At 31.5% G+C, this 15,609-nt stretch overlaps 1 protein-coding gene across 2 annotated transcripts in view; it reads left to right on the top strand.

Moving 5' to 3' along the window:
• LOC139492027 (PR domain zinc finger protein 1-like) overlaps positions 1–15,609 on the top strand; it is a 116,891-nt gene that overhangs the window by 48,871 nt on the left and 52,411 nt on the right. Inside the window, exons 3-5 of one of the 2 annotated variants that reach the window (XM_071280081.1) lie at positions 3,515–3,563; positions 4,779–4,866; positions 6,883–7,003. The gene's annotated coding sequence lies outside the window, so the exon portion shown is untranslated. The remainder of the gene's footprint in view (positions 1–3,514; positions 3,564–4,778; positions 4,867–6,882; positions 7,004–15,609) is intronic. The other variant, XM_071280082.1, reaches the window with a different exon arrangement.

Here is a 15,609-nt window from a genome sequence, read left to right as displayed (position 1 = left end):
ATTTTCTATAACCATTTTTTCCCACAAAGGAGGGGGGGGGAGCTGAATCTGCCTATGGATTGAATCCGCCTATGGATAGTTTGTCTCATTGGAGCTCATAACACATCTCTGTATTTTACTTTTGCTTCCCTCTACAAAGCCAGAGAATAATCATTACCGGTAATATCAGTGGCGGATCCAGAAATGTTCATAAGTGAGGGCCTGCTCCAGTCATGCTTCAGTGATTTCCTATATAATCAACCAATTTTTCCTCAGGGCCCTGGCTCTCTCAAAAACCCTCTAAATCTGCCTCTGAATATTACCAGTACAGTGTACCAGAAACTGATAAAAACTATAATTTTGTCTTTGTGTTTAAAAGTGATTTAAGACTTTGGTCAGTGACAGTAATAACTATTGGAATAAAACTGCTTGTTTAGAAAATGCCACGATTTCTTTCAAAATCAGAAGTCGCCAAATTAATACATGTGATTAAGAAATTAGATTCATCTTCATAATGTTTGTATCATAAAATGTAAATGACCAAAGATTTATGGAAATTGATTTCGAAACATTTGTAACTTTCAAGTTCATAAAAACTTTGTAAAAGACAATTGGCATAAGATTTATTTGTTTTTACGATTCGGACATCGGTTAGGATGGAATTAAATTCTTTCTTTCATGAAATTTTAAGCTTTTGAAAAATAAAATTTTATTGTTTAAAGATTTATGTGTTTCCAAGATGTGGACTAGCGGGGTGCGATAGAAAAGGAAGATGTTTCGTGTGATAATGGATAATAAGAAAAACTTGAAGTGTCATCCGTGAAATTTTATACTAAAAAATATCAAATGTCCGTAGTGGAAATAAAAATAATGAAGTCAAATAGCCATGTTTGGCCAACATCACCTGTCCCACCTGTGGAGCGACAAAGAATACGGACAATTCGATTAAAAAAAGTAAAAAATTTGAAAAGTAAATTTCGTGTTGATTTATATAATTGGTTCTTGTCCTCTATTCAATTTTGTTTTATTTAGTCGGGTAAAATAGCGTGTAAAATTTCATTATTAAATTCTAACATTTGTAACTGTGGTCAAATGTATGGTTTTATTGGAAACTTAATCTGGTATTAACTTGTTAGGGCAATTATTTAACCCAGTTTCAAGTGGCATTTTTTGTATAAAATGCAAATTTAAAGTGCTAAATATGAAAATTTGTTAATATCCTAAACACATCAAAGAACTATAATCCAATTTAACTCTTTATAAAATTATATGAACAGTTTTGTTCTGATTTTAGAATTTTTAAGGTACTTCAAAAATTTCACTTTGAAAAGTGATCAAAGCAGATTTTTTCCCTTTGGATTGAAGTGAGACTTAGTTCCAAGTTTCACAAAATTTAAGACTTTGAAAATAATTCTCTTTTGATACTTTGAAAGCTCTCTCATACAAAGTTGGATCCACTGCTTAAAGTTTTTTCCTGAAAATTAAAATATACATAAAAAGGATAACCGAAATCTCTGTACAGAAAAATGTACTCCATCAACCACCAAATTGGTAACAATACCTGATTCATCCAAAAACCAGACATACTAACAAAGACAAGCAACAACTACACATGGGCCAGATACTCTGGCATGCACAAAAAGTGAGTTTGATGTGTACAACCTTCCCCCTTTTTTTTGCCAGTACCACAACCATATATCATAAAACTAAAACACACAATAAGAAACCTGCACAGTACAGCCCTTAAACTTTAAAAAAGGAAATAGAAAATGGCGCATAATTTGGAAATCTGGATCAACACAGTCTTTCCAGACTTACTACTGTTAGCCAGAAGAAATCTTGCATCTAATTCCACTTTAACAAATTAGAAGAAATCTTGCATCTAATTCCACTTTAACAAATTAGAAGAAATCTTGCATCTAATTCCACTTTAACAAATTAGAAGAAATCTTGCATCTAATTCCACTTTAACAAATTAGCAAGCATTGCACATTTGTGTGACTATTACCATATACTGTGAAGTCATTTATTTTCGTGTGTAGCAATTTTCATGGATTTAGGAAAACTTGCATGTTCGTGGATATTTAATTTTGTTGTTTTGCCGAAGGTTGCATATAAGCCTATAGAAAATTTGTTATTCGTTGAACATTTAATTTCGTGGTTTTCCTGTACCCACAAAGCTTTTTATTACTCTATGGTAATTGTATTTAATTTCTTCAACTATTTGAAACACGATTTGGTTTCATGTGCAAAGTTCACCCAGATTCTAGGTGTGCAGATATTTGAATGGAAGTTTACCGCAATGTTACTTTTAAATTTCAAAATTACAAAAAAAATATTTTATGCTTAACGGTAATAAATAATTCTTTACTGAAATTTCAGTAAACATTAGCCCTGCCCCCCACTTGGCTGTTTTGATGAAATGTACACTGTTACATGTAAGCAAATATATTCCAATGGCCTACGTGAGTATGTACATGCTTGAAGTTTCATTTCATGGATTTATGTTTCGTCGACACTGACGAACCCGAAAAATTATTCAAAATCTGTTATAAGATGATATTTTACCATAGAAAGGATAAAAAATCATATGAAATCCCATTAATTCTGCATTTATAATTGTTTTTATTTAAATCACCGGGGAAATGAATCTGTGCAGTTTCTCTAATTTCAGACAATAGATAAACTCACTTTTCATTCATTCATAGATTTATTCATTCATAAATTTAATTTGAACGTATATAAATTTCAGAAATTGTAAACATGGACATTTATAATGATAGAATTCCACACTTTCTTGATATTTGAGAACGAGTATCATTATTTTTACATATGCTCTACCAACATTACCAAAGAAGTCATTCCAACTGGTAATACATGACCCATGAAATTAAGTACAGACAACATCCTTCAGACATTTTTAAAAACGGCATTTTACCAGATTATTTAAGGCCATTATAATGAACTGATGTTAAATTTTTTATCCTACAATCATGCAAAAAAAGTTTCAAGAACTTTTTTTGTAGATTTTATTGAAATTTGAAGAAATATTAAAGTTAGTGTATAACTTGAAAATATGACAACATCAATTATCTTGGTCTGCTTATCTCAATAGAAGTTCAATTTTTTGGGGTAGAATTTGAACTTTATTTACCAGCAAATACTATAAGGAGGATTAATTCTGTTATTTGAGGTGGGTTAATATGAAGTTCCAAGGAATTTTAAAGAATTTAAAGATAAGAATTTACTAGACATGAGATTGGAGGAAAGAGGCCATTTTCGCTGATTTTCAGATAGTGAAACTTGGTAAAGTTTTAGCAGCTATATAGATCACTTTTGCAACTTTTGACTCTGAGTTAACCTGTTGTATATCAAGCCCCTTCTTAGACAGTTAGTCCCCCCTCCACCCCAAATGAAAATTTCTGGATCATCCACTCATTGGAGCTCATTTCTGTTAAATGTAATGTTTAATAAAAGTACATTTTTTAAATTGAAAGCAACATTCTTAAATAACCTAATACTTTTACTATTTCAGATTTAACAGATGATGAGCTGTCATTGACCTTGTTTGACCTTGATTTAAGGTAATTATAAGGTATTGAAAGTGACAGGTGTATAGTTACTCCAGGCAACTTTCACAGGAAACTTGAATGTGGGAAAATTTCGGTAAAGCATTTGTTGCTTTTTATTGAGGGAAGAATTCGAATCGTCAAATTTTAAGAGTCGCTAACAATTACAAAAGTTTGTATGCAAAGTCAAAACTTTCAGCCTTAAGCAGAGTCAAAAGTTTCAGTTAATATTTGAATATCTCTAGTTTATTATGACAATTTGTTGTAGTGCATTGTTGGTGAAATGATTAGTAATTCAAATTTTTAAATGTTTAAAGGGTATTTTTCGTTTTCTGTGAAAGATAATTCGATGGATCAAATTCCACCACTCTTTTCTATGAAGTACATGTCTGAATTTTGCAAGTGGTATTCTATTTGAATAAAACTTAACACTATATTACTAATTTAGATGCATTGCCAGGAGGAATTCATGGTTTTTTTTCAAAACGATTTAAATATGTGCATTTTTTACTTCAGAAACAGTGCCTTTACTGGATAATATGCCTTAAAAAGTCCAAGTCCAAGAATGAAATTCCTAAGAAAAAATGTACAGAAAGTTTTCTCTTAATTACATGAGAAATCTTAAATGAATTTTTTAAAGAAATGGACAGTTCAAACGATTATAGCTTTATAATCTATCTTATTATTTTTTTTATAAAATTATATATAAACTTATAACTGTCAAATTTTTATAGCTACAAAATGTGGGTCTTAATGTATAAACATGAGGATCCTGTGTGATCTAAGATTTTCCATGGATTAATTCCCCCCCTTTTTTTCCTTGCTTAGATATTTTATCTCTCAGTTTGCAGTAAAGTTAATTATAATTATTTCACCCTTTAGATATTTGAAAAATAATAACATTCACTGCTGAGATTTTAGAATTGACCTGTAGATTTATGACAGACACGTATAGGTTAAATGTGGCTAAAATGACATTCTATTTCCTATAGATATATAATTAGCCAACACACATTTCATTTTAAAATGATTGCTACAAATTTACTTCTGTCAGCCCTGATTACCTCCCTTCAAAAGCAAGAAAAATGAAATGCACGTCAAACGAATTAAGGTCAGGACAAGTGCACATATGAATAGCGAACAGTATGTGTAGTTATAAGTGACGATTACGTTTAATTCAAATTACAGCCTCAGTCTCGTTTAACTTTAGTACACAATGTGTAATTACAGGGGTCACTCTAAACTGACCATTGAATAAAATTAGCCCAGAGGTGGCCAGATGTCGATCAGTAGTGGACAGGGTGACCTTAATCAGACGGTATGTCACCGTAGATTTGTTGACGTTTTTGTAAAGGACAATTGGAGGTTATCAATTTAGTGCTAAATTATTTTTAAAGATTTAAATTTATCATTGTGAATAAAAAGAAGATATAGATGTGGGGGAAAAATCAAGTGAACAGCAACCTAAAAAAATAAAACAGAAAAAACATATAGAGGTCAATGCATGTATAATGTTTAACAAGCTGGGAAAAAACCACTGGAAAAGTGTCATACTTAATTTAATAAATGGAACAAACAACAAGTCTAGGATATAATTATGTAAATTTAAAAAAAAATGTGAAAGGATTGCTAATGAGACAACTCTCCCTTTTTAGACCAAATTGAAACAAAGACAAATTCAAGAAAAGTTCTTTTTTTCATATCCTTGAAAAATAGGTGAAACCTAAAACAGGTATATTGAATAAAAACCATTCATTTGTTGAAGAAAGACAAAATACCATGGACAAAGTAACATTACCAAATTAATAAAGCTTTGGTACATATAGATTTTAAGATTCTAAAATATGTAGTGCAAGGAAATTTTGTATTATGAAATTGTTAGTTGCTTAATAATTAGAGAAATAAAAGATACCAAAGAGATAAAAAAAAAAAAAAAAAAAAAAAAAAATCCTCCTGCAGTTTCTAACACAGATCCTCGGAACTTCACGTAATTTAAGTTTGCACACATTTTGTTGAGTTACACATCCCAGTATGGGTAGATATACGAAGATGTGGTATGCATGCTAATTAGACAACTCTCCATCCAAGGAGTATACATAAAGACCTAGTTTTTGTTGAGCCTGCAACTTTTGTAGCAGAAAGCTCGACATAGGGATAGTGATCCGGCGGCGGTGGCGGCGGCTACTACGGCGGCGGCGTTAGCTCACTTCTTAAAAGCTTTATATTTTAGAAAGTGGAAGACCTGGATGCTTCATACTTTGTATATAGATGCTTCATGTTACGAAGTTTCCGTCAGTCACATGTCCAATGTCCTTGACCTCATTTTCATGGTTCAGTGACCACTCGAAAAAAAAGTTCAAATTTTTTGTAATGTTGAATTCTCTCTTATTATAAGTAATAGGATAACTATATTTGATATGTGCATACCTTGCAAGGTCCTCGTGTCTGTCAGACAGTTTTCACTTGACCTCGACCTCATTTCATGGATCAGTGAACAAGGTTAAGTTTTGGTGGTCAAGTCCATATCTCAGATACTATAAGCAATAGGGCTAGTATATTCGGTGTATGGAAGGACTGTAAGGTGTACATGTCCAACTGGCAGGTGTCATCTGACCTTGACCTCATTTTCATGGTTCAGTGGTTATAGTTAAATTTTTGTGTTTTGGTCTGTTTTTCTCATACCATATGCAATAGGTCTACTATATTTGTTGTATGGAATGATTGTTAAGTGTACATGTCTAGCGGGCAGATGTCATGTGACCTTGACCTCATTTTCATGGTTCAGTGGTCAAAGTTAAGTTTTCGAGTTTTGGTCTTTTTATCTAATGCTATATGCCATAGGTCAACTATATTTGGTGTATGGAAATATTTTATGATCTTTATGTCAGTCGAGCAGGTTTTATTTAACCGTGACCTCATTTTCACGGTTCATTGCACAGTGTTAAGTTTTTGTGTTTTGGTCTATTTTTCTTAAACTATAAGTAATAGGTCAACTATATATGTTGTATAGAAGCATTGTTAGCTGTACCTGTCTGCCTGGCATGGTTCATCTGACCTGGTCCTCTTTTTCAAGGTTCATTGGTCTTTGTTTAGTTATCTTGGTTAATGTTAAGTTTATGTGACAGTTGTAATAAAGCTTAGCTTTATACTTAGGACTATCAACATAATATCAATGATTAGTATAGAAGGCGAGACATTTCAGCGTGTGCACTCTTGTCCTATTTCATTTTACATTCTAATATTTATATATATGTTCACTGTAGATCATAGGACTAGATTAATAAAATGTTTTGTGCCAACCAGCCACTTGAGGCTTAGAACTTATGTTTTTCAGATATTAATTCCATATTTGATCACAAGAAACATGGTTATACATGTATCATCAGAAGATTTTTGTCACTGTATCTGATGGAATTAGAATCCTGTTGGGATATGGAGAAAGAAAATAATAAAAGGTAATATTTTTGAATGAAATGTTAAAAATTTGCTGAATTACATAAATCTTTTCAAATATAAGAAATATTTGAATTTATCATTTGATAACATAAATCAAGAGATGTTTATATAGTCATGATAAGGAGATTCATTTTATTTATTGACAATCAATCACAACAATCTCTATTCATCGGAATGATCATACATGTATGACTTCATTTTTTACAGGAACCTCTTGTATATATATCCTGACACAGATTTAATATATGATTCTTAAACTCTCCTGTCCCCTAACACCCGCTTTGGTTCAATCTAGGTTTCCTAATTTCTTATTTGATAAATATAAAATTAAATCTGAAACAGGTACGTACTACCCCTCCTTTTCTTAGGAAGAATGAATGAGCTATAAAATAAAATCTCAATGCAAAACCCTCTCGTTCTCGATCTATGGAATATTGAAAGAGGATCAATGTATTTACATTTTTATGCCCCACCTACGATAGTAGAGGGGCATTATGTTTTCTGGTCTGTGCGTCCGTTCGTCCGTCCGTTCGTTCGTCCGTTCGTTCGTCCGTTCGTCCGTCTGTCCCGCTTCAGGTTAAAGTTTTTGGTCAAGGTAGTTTTTGATGAAGTTGAAGTCCAATCGACTTCAAACTTGGTACACATGTTCCCTATGATATGATCTTTCTAATTTTAATGCCAAATTAGAGATTTTACCCCAATTTCACGGTCCACTGAACATAGAAAATGATAGTGCGAGTGGGGCATTCGTGTACTGAGGACACATTCTTGTTTTTTAAGTATTAATTTATTGAATTTGATTGCTTCAATAACTTACATAGAACTTGAAATTTGATCATGTTTCAATTGAGAATTGTAGCTTTTCAAAACAATAAATTAGATCGGATTTATTAAGAAAATTGGGCTGCAGTTCAAATTTTAATCTCACGCTATTCATTTCAAAATACAGATAAACATTTAAAGAAATTGATAACAATGTCATTTTTGAAACAATAACTATTTAATAAAAGATTAGACATGTATAAACTAGCCCATGCACTCTCATCAGCTTAAAATGGGGGTATAAACCAGTAACAAAAAGTGGATGAAAAATAAAAATTTTCGTTTCTTATTTTTACTTTTTTTCGTTTTTCGTTTGCAAGATTTAAAGTCATATATTATAGATGATTTTATGATTGAAATTTGAAGTGTATTAGTGTCCTTTTAATTTGAATATTTGTCAAAATTAAATGGCGGGTTTAATTGCCATTGTCACCCTCGGTTGACTGTCGATATTTATTGCGATAAACGAAAGAGATTAACTAACTTGGTAACAGTTTCAAATATGCCATCAATAGAAATCTTAACTGTAAACGTGATTCTCTTCATTACAGAAACATAAAAGACGGGGAATTCTGCCAAACTATTTCATCGTAATTTCAATCAGTCGGGATAGAATATCACGCAATTTCAATTGAAACTAATGACAAAAAAACTAACCCTGGAGATTATCAGAGGTCTATCTTATTTGTAAGGTTTGATGCATTTTAATTACTCTTGCTATGATAGCTGATCTCTCTCGTCTTTTGTCTTAGGGGGAGTCGTAAAAATAACATCAATTTGGAAACTCTCTAGTCTTATATGGGAATAATGAAAATATTATCATTTTGGAAACTCTGGTCTAATAAGGGAATAATGAAAATAATATAAATTTGGAAACTCAGAAATCTTATAAGGGAATAATGAAAATGACATCAATTTGGGGAAACTCTTTAGTCTTATATGAAAATAACATCATTTAAGTATCTCTCTGGTTTTATAAGGGAATAATGAAAATAACATCAATTGGGGAAACTCTCTTGTCTTTTATCTTAGGGGCATCATAAAATAACATCAATTTGGAAAGTCTCTAGTCTTATATGGGAATAATGAAAATAACATCACTTTGGGGTCAACTATCCTGCCATTTATCTTATTTGTATGGTTAGATGAATTTTGATTTCTCTTGCTATGTTAGTTGATCTCTCTCGTCTTTTGTCTTAGGGGGCATCATAAATTAACATCAATTTGGAAACTCTCTAGTCTTATATGGGAATAATGAAATAACAACAATTTGGAAACTCTTGCCTTATTAGTGAGGGAGGGGGGTTCATAAAATAGCATAAGCTTGGGAAATCTTTAGTCTTGTTAGGGTCTTTACCTTAATTCATATCATTTTCAACACTCTGGTAGTAATGAAAATAATATGAATTTTGGGAAACTCTCCCATCATCTATCTTTTGAAGAGTCTTAAAAATAACATCAATTTGGAATTTCTTTAGTCTTATAAGGGAGTACTGAAAATAATATGAATTTGGAAAGTTATAAAAAAAGCACACTGGAGACCAGAAAAAAATGTAGGATTAAGATGGGTGTCTGAATACTCAGGTTTTTGGCAAGGATAGGCATATTTTGGAACCATGAAAATGTGTCGGTTAAAGCAGGATGTTGGAATACTCAGGTGTCGGATTAGGCATTTACTGGTTACACTGTAACTTTAATGTTTTATCATTGGGAGGGAATGGGGCTGCTCCTGATGTAAGGATATCGAGGACCATATTTTGAAAAAACTAGCTGTAATTTTACCTTTGAATTAAAAAAAAATCTTTATGTTAAAAGGGGGATGCACATGCCAGATGCCCCTTCTGAATTTGGACCTGGTTTTATGAGCACTAGAAATTTCTTGTATAATGAAATACCTCTATATATCAATTTTTATATATTTTTACCTCCAAATTTATTATCTTTGAACAGCATTGAAAGTTCAATATAGATTCATCTATATGATAAAAAGTGCATGGCAGGAAGGAAAAAAAATCTGTTTAATATATTCAAAAGTAGCAGATAGTCAGATTTGGTTTATGCAGGTTGTAGGAACGGCATATTTTAAAAAGGGTATCAAAACTTGTAATCATGCAGTTTATAGATCATATTGCAACCTGGTAGGCCATCAGTTTTACTGATATTTCAGCCCTGCACTATAACTGTATGCATTTGATTAATTATAAACACCAGAAATTTATTGGATTTTTTAATTCAAAATTTACATTTGTTTGCAAATTAAAAAAAAAAAATGAAAATGATATTACATCTCTACTGATCTACTGCTATAGGTCAGTGGCGGTACTCCAAGCGGGATATCTTATACTATTTGGGGGTTTAACATTTCAGAATTTTTTTTTACATGTACTAGTTTGAAAAATTTAGAATTTGAAGTTTGTGGCTTAGATAATTAATTGTGAATCTTTTATCCCACCTGTTAAAAACAGGTGAAAATTTAAACATTTTGTTTTTTTTGTTATTTTACATTTATTCTAAATTTACTTTGAAAAATCCAAATGTGTCGTAGTTAATCTGGCCCATGATACAGGTGTAGATCTAAAAGTTTATGTCCATCAGGCAAAGCTAATGAGTTTCCTTTTAAATTTCTTGCCCTCAATGAAATTTAATTGCCTTGGATTAATAAATAAATGAAACTTCCTCACTGGTCAGGAGCACTGAAGTTAAAATTAGATTTAGTGGCCATGGGTACAATCTGTTTTTCTGAGATCCCTTGATCTAATCAATAACTTGAGTGGTACTCTCTGATATCCATCCTACTGAAGATGGTTCTCTCCCGGCACTCCAGCTTCCACCGCCAATTAAAACTGACCACAAAGATAACCACAATAGTGTTAACTGGAAGTGGTGAAAAACACCAATCAATCTATAAAATGAGGTCTGATTGATATCCATGGAAACAGCAACAAATATTCATGAAGATATATTTTAAGCTGAAGTTTAAATAGATAAGGGAAATAAATGGCAAAGACAGAAATGTTCCATATTTGATTCTCTACACTATGTATTTTTTTTCAAAAGTGTTAATTTAATTACTGGAGAGGCCATCCTATAAATATTGTCATTTAGTGGCCCACAATTCAATATTCATATCATTGTACAAGAGTCAGGATAACCAGAGAAATGAAAAATAATATTTTGAAGGCCATATGGTTGCTTATAATTGCTTCCATTCACTTTATTTGAACTTTGGTGGATAGTTGCCTCATTGGTAATCATACCACATTTCCTTTATTTTTTAAGATAGGTTGTCTTATGGTGAAATATATATTTTTTCAAACACAGAAAATCTTAAACCTTTTCAAAATAAATTAATGTAAGTACTTTTAAATTTGTTTGTATATCTTCATGGGATACAATTTCAATTGTCATAAAAGAAAATATTTTACCAAGATAATATATCAACACTCATAGCTAAATAGTTGTTTATTTCCCATGGGTTATAGAAAAAAAGAACATAACAGAATTTTCAAAATGACATTTAAATTTTTCTTTGATTATTTGTCTGTTTTTAACTTGTTTCAAATTTCATTCTATTTACTGATGTATCGATAGGGAGCATCCAAACATTTGAAAGGTCAGCTTCACTAACAAAGAAGACCGTTAACTCGTCCTAACACAGATAAAAACGTTATATGTGTGAGAAAACACACAACAAAACTTCATCACATAAGAATGTGACGAAATGAAGAAAATTAAATTCTAACAGAAATTGGATACAAAATTATCATTGTTCAATTGGATTCCGTTTAGATTTTATTGATCAATGTTAAAAAAAGAATCACTTGTATGTTTTAAAAATTTGAATTCTATTGTTCCTCTGCTATTTTCCCAGCGTACCAAAATTACAGTATTCTTTGTCAGCCGATGAAGTGGAAACAAAGACACTCAACAAGTGGAAAATCGTTCTTTTCAATAGAGGACCAATAACGATATAGATAAAATTTTTATTGCTCTCTTTTTGGACGATGAAATGATCTAATTCGTCACCTTTTGTGTCTTTTGATACTCATCATTAAGATAAAATATCTGCCGGAGAAAAAGTTCCCACAAGACAGCGAAATGTTTTTGTTTTTAATCATGACGAACATATCGCTGTCACTATACCTACAGAAGAGAAGGCTCACCCAGGTGTTTCGTTAGATTTTCCTTAACGTTACATGATCAGCCACCAGGTGTCCTGTGATAGGTTTTGTGATCAGGTGATAGGACGTGGAGAAATTGAGCCGTAACCCGATGCTAATCTGTTAACGTAGAAATTGATAAGATTTAAAAGGTATCTTTCCTTTACTAATGACCCGCTGAAAGAAAAATAAGGGAAACTGTTAAAAATCATTGATTTCGCGGATCTGTTCATTTAATGATTATGGAGACAGTTCTCAAGTTTCACTTTTACTTTTAACAGAAATAGCTACTGTTTAAATTCACTGAGTTTTAACATTTGTACCTTGGCAGATAAGATGATTAATTTTCATGTCTGATTATTCTTTATTTTAATTTACCCAACAGTAAATTCAGGACCATTGAGTTTGCATGAAAATTTTATCTGGCTTATTCTATGAAAAGAAATGTTTGAAAGAAAGAAGATGTGACAGATATTTTTTATTTATTTGTCCATGAAAAACTTTTCAATTGTTTTAGTTAATCAATAACCATCTGTATTGCCTTTAAAAGTATTCATTAAGAAAAGATTTCTTGTAAATCGAAATTTAAGTGACTGAATGCTGAAATGTGTTACTCAACTTAACTGCAGTGAAAGGGGGAGGGTAGGGTCACCCGACCCCAACTTTGGACCTCTGAAAACAAGTCTAAGCATTTATTTGCTTTATCACAACTGTCTCATCATTATTTGAAACTGTGCTCAGCACTCAATTTTGAATAAAAACAATGAAATTACCACTTATTATTTAATTTTATATACATGTCCCAAAATTAACAAAACCACTCAAAAGGTTTCATAAATGTCCAAAAAATCACCAACAACATTTCACTGATGTTCCCAAATCACCAAAAAAAAAATTAACAGATAATATGTGTCCAAAATCACCAAAATGTTTCAAAGATATCTCAAAATCACCAAAAACAGTTCACAGATTTTAAAATCATCCAAAGTATAATGAAGATGACCCAAATCATCAACTTCATTACAAAAACATCACCAAATCATCAACATCATTACAAAAACATCACCAAATCATCAACATCATTACAAAAACATCACCAAATCATCAACATCATTACAAAAACATCACCAAACTACAACATCATTACAAAAACATCACCAAATCATCAACATCATTACAAAAACATCACCAAATCATCAACATCATTACAAAAACATCACCAAATCATCAACATCATTACAAAAACATCCCCAAATCAACAGCATCATTACAAAAACATCACCAAATCATCAACATCATTACTAAAACATCACCAAATCAACAACATCATTACAAAAACATCACCAAATCATCAACATCATTACAAAAACATCACCAAATCATCAACATCATTACAAAAACATCAACAAATCATCAACATCATTACAAAAACATCATCAAATCATCAACATCATTTCAAAAACATCACCAAATCAACAAAATTTAACAGAAATCTCTAATTTATCAACAACCTTTAAATAGAATCGTTCCAAAATCAATAAAATCATCAACAACATTTTACAGATGACCCCAAATCATCAGAATCATCAATAACATTTTACAGATGTCCCCAAATCATCAGAATCATCAATAACATTTTACAGATGACCCCAAATCATCAGAATCATCAACAACATTTTACAGGTGACCCCAAATCATCAGAATCATCAATAACAACATTTTACAGATGACCCCAAATCATCAGAATCATCAACAACATTTTACAGATGACCCCAAATCATCAGAATCATCAACAACATTTTACAGATGACCCCAAATCATCAAAATCATCAATAACATTTTACAGATGTCCCCAAATCATCAGAATCATCAATAACATTTTACAGATGACTCCAAATCATCAGAATCATCAATAACATTTTACAGATGACCCCAAATCATCAGAATCATCAATAAAATTTTACAGATGACCCCAAATCATCAGAATCATCAGCAACATTTTACAGATGACCCCAAATCATCAAAATCATCAATAACATTTTACAGATGACCCCAAATCATCAGAATCATCAACAACATTTTACAGATGACCCCAAATCATCAGAATCATCAACAACATTTTACAGATGACCCCAAATCATCAGAATCACTAACATCATTTTTACAGATGTCAAAATCCAGCAAAATCTCAAAATATAATTTACCAAATATCACAAAATCACCAAAATCACCAAAATCACCAAAAGTGTAAACAGTTATCACAAAATTTACCAAAACAATACACATATGTCCCAAAATCACCAAATCATTTAAATTGTTTTTAACAGGTGTCCCCAAATCACACACAAAAAATACACACAGATGTCCTTGAGTCAGCAATATTTCAAAAATCACACCAAAGCAGCAAACCCCCAACAAATCAGGTGTCAACAAATCATACAATAAAAACCAACAAAATTTCACAGATGTCAAGTAATCAGCAACATTTCATAATTCACACCAAAGCAGCAAAGACCATTTCAGAGATACCTCTTAATCAGAATAATCACTTACAACATTATAATTCATTATAATTAACAGATGGCAAAATCACCAAAAACATTTTTATCAGGTGTCCAAAATCACCAGCAACATTTAACGAATGAAAACTTTATTTCTCATAAAACAACAATTACCAAGTTATAGAGAACAGTTGTCCCCAAATCACCAAAATCAAAACTTGTATTTCACAGCATTGAGATTTATAGTACATGGAAAGGATTACAAGAATCATAAAAAAAAATGGACGTTACAAATGACCACAACTGAACTATGTACTTCCACAGAAACATCAAAGTTAATCAAAAATGAGACAACAAAAATACCAAACTCCAAAAAAAAAATTCAAATCATGAAGTCCCTAAAATGGCAAATGGCAAAATTGAAAGCTCAAAGACACCAAACATTTAATGGATAACAACTGTCATATTCCTGACTTGGTACAGGCACTTCCTTAAAAGTTAAAAAGAATGAATTCAACCTGGTTTTATAGCTAGCTTAACCTTTTAATTGTAAGACAGTCACTTAAAATTAGATATATGTCACACGAAACATGTGCATGTCTGAAATCATAACTGAAAAGAATCATATCTTAAAGTAAACCAAAAAACTATGCTATCAGGTCAATAGTAGCTTTTCCTCCTCATGGGGTACCTGGGGGTGTCAGCTTACTCACATTCCTCCTCATGGGGTACCTGGGGGTGTCAGCTTTCTCACAAGAGGTTCTTTAACTTTCCAAGCTCCAGTTTTTGTTGCTTGTTTAACTCACTTAGATATAGTAACATCTAAGTTTTAGTTACAGCTAGCTTATGTTATAAAAAAATGTATTTTATAAGCATTTACATTTCTTTTTTCAAGTTTGCACCTCAGCCTTAATTAGGCCATCTATTTCTAATACGGCAAAACATGTTAGACAAAATAAATGGAAGTTGAATACAGAAAATACAGAACACATTTCCATAGAAACAATACTGATAATTTGGGATTCATTTGAAAGAAGTATATACTGCAGGTTTCAGCTATAATATTCCTGCAATTATGAATTTGGAAATTTGATTTGAGAGGAAATATAATGTCTCTATTTA

The sequence above is a fragment of the Mytilus edulis genome, chromosome 10, assembly GCF_963676685.1.
Source record: "Mytilus edulis chromosome 10, xbMytEdul2.2, whole genome shotgun sequence".
Classification (NCBI taxonomy): domain Eukaryota; kingdom Metazoa; phylum Mollusca; class Bivalvia; order Mytilida; family Mytilidae; genus Mytilus; species Mytilus edulis.
The sequence above is the reverse complement of the archived record's forward strand: the minus strand, read 5'-3'. Positions and strand labels throughout refer to the sequence as shown.